This window comes from Copadichromis virginalis, linkage group LG8 (assembly GCF_057382275.1).
Source record: "Copadichromis virginalis isolate Kocher_CV1m ecotype Utaka linkage group LG8, C_Virginalis_male_GT1.1, whole genome shotgun sequence".
In the NCBI taxonomy this organism is placed as follows: domain Eukaryota; kingdom Metazoa; phylum Chordata; class Actinopteri; order Cichliformes; family Cichlidae; genus Copadichromis; species Copadichromis virginalis.
This window is the reverse complement of record NC_140625.1, coordinates 11,781,901-11,786,525: the sequence shown is the minus strand read 5'-3', so window position 1 is coordinate 11,786,525 and position 4,625 is coordinate 11,781,901. Positions and strand designations below refer to the sequence as shown.

At 43.7% G+C, this 4,625-nt stretch overlaps 1 pseudogene; it reads right to left on the bottom strand.

Moving 5' to 3' along the window:
- Positions 1-426: 426 nt before the first annotated feature.
- LOC146702783 (E3 SUMO-protein ligase KIAA1586-like) lies at positions 427-2,281 on the bottom strand (annotated as a pseudogene).
- Positions 2,282-4,625: the final 2,344 nt, after the last annotated feature.

The following is a 4,625-nucleotide window of genomic DNA, read 5'->3' as shown; positions in this document are numbered from 1 at the left end:
CAAAATTACACATTAATTTTAAAATGGCTGACTTCCTGTTGGATTTGGGATATTGCTCCAAGAGACTTTTTTGTACATCTTGATATCTCCTATAAGCTTACCAGGTTTCAGAATCATACATAGAACACAGAGCAGGGGCTGTGGTTTTGAAATATTGTAGGGGGCGCTGTGGAGCAATTTCGCGCTATTCAATGAAAATGATCACATGACAACAAAGCCTTCATCAATTTGGAGGTGTGGGCCAAATTTCAAGCCTCTATAAACTTGCAAGCCCCTCAAAAGCCACTTCATCTTTCATGTTGAACAGCGTTGCCACCAGGGTGTGCCGTTCAGTTTAAAGTCACAATTTTTGCACTGAAGCATCACGAGCAGTGCTTTAAGTGGCCCAAAAGAGGTGCCGGTACTCTATTTTTTTTCCGCCTCCCCTGAGGTAACAACAACTATATTGAATGGGTTTTATATACAACAGTCAACAGACAACCTTATACAAAATAATAAATCATTTTATTAGTTTGTGGATTTGCTTGGGCTAGAAAGAGCTACTGAACATAAATAAAATGTGCAAAAAGGTATTGAAATTTTTTTTTAACAAAATGTACATAAAATAAATTATAAACTAATTTGTATTTTGCTCTCTCTTGAGTCCCTGCTGCTATCAGCAGCAGCACTTGTAAAGTGTACCTGCAGAGCTTGGTAGTTCTCCCATACTGCTTTCTCTCACTTGAAGCAACCCAACGCACTGATAAAACACGGCCTATCACAAGGAGACGTTGTCCAACATTGTGAGCACTCTCGGTTAACTCCCTTTGGTTTTTTGGTGATGCATGGTAGAGGGAGTAAAGCTGATCTAAGAATATTTTAAAGTGGTTGATTCCTCCTACCTCCTTCAAAACATCACAAACTGCCAGTTCCAGTCTGTGATTGGAACAATGCCAGACAAACAGGTAAGAGAATTTGGAACAAAGCTGCGCAGCAACTCCTGCTTTCCTCCCAAGCATCACCGAGGCTCCATCACAAGCAAATGCCAACAAATGTTCCTGTAGGTAGTGAGGGTCAAAGCCATTATTATGAAGACATCCTAACAGTGCTTCAGTGATGTCCTTTGCTGTGGTCCCCTGCAGCTCAATCAGTTCAAAAAGTATTGTGTCTGGATTTTCACTGGAAATAGCTGACCGCAGGCACACGACAAGCACAGACTTTCCACTTATTGTAGTGGATTCATCAATGAGCACACACAATTTTCTTTCATTCATCACTATGTCATTGACTACCTTCTTTTTCATTTCAGCTGCAATGTGATCCAGTATATTTGCACATGAGTTATTAGAGTGCAAAACTCTGCCCATCTTGACACCATTTAAAACTTGCAACTGGACATCTATTGGCATGTCTGTAAAGGGACGCCCATGCTTGCCAATCTTATAAGCTGTTCTAAACACATTGAAGTTGAAGCGTAGTCAGCCTTTCTCATATCTTCAGTGTGTTTTTGCATTGTATTTTGTGTTGCCTTCTCTTTTATTTCAACTGCTTTCTTGTGATAAATTGAGTCTCTCTGCTCTTTTATTTTCTTTCGTAGTGAGTTTTGTTGTGCAGCCTTGTCCCTTCCAAAAGACGAGATTAAGCACCCACTCCACTCCTGCGACACTCTCTGCCCTTGCTGCATGTCCACGCGAGCACAAACTTGACTACACACACTACAACCCAACTTTTGATTTCTGCTGATCAGCCACTTGTAATTTGTGGAGAAATACGGGACTTGTGCTTGGGACCAACATTCTGGCCACTCATGCTCGCTAACGCGGCTGTTGTCGTCGGTAGAAATGGTGTCATTCTCGTCGTCGTCGTCGCAAAAAGTGCCGTCGTCCGCGGCTGCGGCACTAGTGCAGCTTTCATTAGCTTGCGTCTGACCTGCAGCGATATCATTCTGGCTTGGTGGGGTGTCAGCCAGCGAGTCCTCTGATTCTGACCTTGTTCTTTTACTACTCAGAGTCTGATGCCAGGAGAGCATATTAAGTGTTCATTGTTTTTGTATTTTAACGAGCAGCTGTTTGCGCGTTTTACACACCCTCTCCGGACCACGTTGAGTTGTTGACATGACAACGGCAAAAGCGACGCATGCGCTTTTCACTTGTAAAACACATTGGTGTATGGGTAATGTAGTCTCTGCTCTCGGTGGGACGAATTAGGAAGCGTGCTTGTGAAGGGCGCTCTGAAAAGCGGCAGCGCAGCCAAACGATTATAACAGATGTGCAAATGAGAGTACCGGTACGCTAAAAGCACGTCCTGGGCGCATGGAGAGGTGGCGGTACTCTCAAGAGCTATATTTAGAAGTGGCGGTACTGAGTACCGGCGCGTACCGGCCCACTTAAAGCACTGATCACGAGGGACTGATGTTGATATTCACCGCTTTTGAGGTGGCCACGATGAACCTGTGAAAATCAGTACAACAAAATTAAAGCCATGACATTTCCTGTTGCCACTAGGTGGCGCTGTACGTATTCCCGACAATGGGCACATCAATCTGTTCAGGGCGGGTCTGACATCATGCCTGTAAAGTCTGGTACTGAACAGACTGGATTTCATTGAGTTATACTAATTTGTTTCTTCATGGCGTGACATCAAAGTTCGCCATGCTGCTGGGGTCACACCCTTTTGCGAAAAGTCACAGTTTTCACTGTAACCCAAGACCAACTCCTTAAGGCTTTCCTGGAGAAATTTGAGGCTGCAGGTGTCACCCATCACTATACTGTACCCCAAAGTGTAAAACATGACATTTCCTGTTCCCACTAGGTGGCGCTGTCCCTGGTGTCAAATATGGCAGTTGAAATATGTTCAGGGGTGGAGCCTTATCATATGTGTTCACTTTGGTCAAGGTCAGAAAATGTATGACAAAATGAGAGGCAATAAGATTTTCATGGCGAGTCATCGAAATTCGCCATGGCGCCACGGCCTCATAGTATTGTGAAAACTCAAAAGCTCCGCAATTTAACATGGCACAAGGGTGTAGTTGACACTGTCCAAATTTGAAGGTTATGAAATGAAACCCCAAGGAGGAGTTCGCAAAAGTTCGAGGCATGGAAATGGCAAAATTAGAGCCAAAATGTCACCTTCTCTTCCAAATGGCGGACTTCCTGTTGGGTTTGCGTCAATGGGCCCACAGACTTTTTTGTTCGTCTTGGCATGATACACATATGTGCCAAATTTCATACATGTAGCTCAAACGATGTGGTCGTAGGGCTGCATTTAACAAGGCATAGGTGGCGCTGTAGAGCCATTTCCCAGTGCTCATATGTAAAACCATTAAAATACAAAATTTTTCACCAGACCTGGCATGTGTGCAAAATTTCATGAGTTTTTGAGCATGTTTAGGCCCTCAAAAAGGCCCTTGTTTGGGGTGAATAATAATAATAATAATAATAATAATAATAATTAAAGCTGCAAGCAGCGTTATGAGGGCCCTCGCACCCCCGGCACGTCGAGCCACTGCCAACACCTCAAACCGGCACGTCCGATGTGATGTCACATTGATGGATTTCATGCTTTTAATCACCAGCTAACATTTCATCTTATTCAACCAGGATTATAGTCATGCCACTAGGTGGCGCTCTAACCATTATTGACAAATAGCATAACAAACATTTCCAAGCTCGAGTCTCATCACACCTGCGACCTTTGGGAGAGATTGGACATTGTGTTTTTTAGTGACAGCAGATTACTGCTTTTTGCGAGTGATTGAAACTCTACGTGCCGCCATGACCACCCCGTTTCCCTGAACGGAAAAAGCTTCGCAATTTAACATCACAAAGGTCTTTAGATTCTACACACTGAAGAATGCTTCAATATGATGAAATCCCTTGGAGGAGTTCGTCAAAGTATGAGGCCTGAAAAGGGGGGAAAATGTCATCAAAATTACACATTAATTTAAAAATGGCTGACTTCCTGTTGGATTTGGGATATTGCTCCAAGAGACTTTTTTGTACATCTTGATATCTTACACAAGCTTACCAAGTGTCAGACTCATAGATGAAACACAGAGCAGGGGCTGATGTTTTGAAATATTGTAGGGGGCGCTGTGGAGCCATTTCGCGCTATTCAATGAAAATGATCACATGCCAACAAAGCGTTCATCCATTTGGAGGTGTGTGCCAAATTTCAAGCCTCTATAAACTTTCCAAGCCCCTCAAAAGCCACTTCATCTTTCGTGGTGAACCGCGTTACCACCAGGGTGCGCCGTTCAGTTTAAAGTCACAATTTTTGCACTGAAGCATCACGAGGGACTGATGTTGATATTCACCGCTTTTGAGGTGGCCACGATGAACCTGTGAAAATCAGTACAACAAAATTAAAGCCATGACATTTCCTGTTGCCACTAGGTGGCGCTGTCCGTATTTCCGACAATGGGCACATCAATCTGTTCAGGGCGGGTCTGACATCATGCCTGTAAAGTCTGGTACTGATCAGACTGGATTTCATTGAGTTATACTAATTTGTTTCTTCATGGCGTGACATCAAAGTTCGCCATGCTGCTGGGGTCACACCCTTTCGTGAAAAGTCACAGTTTTCACTGTAACCCAAGACCAACTCCTTAAGGCTTTCCTGGAGAAATTTGAGGCTGCAGATGTCAC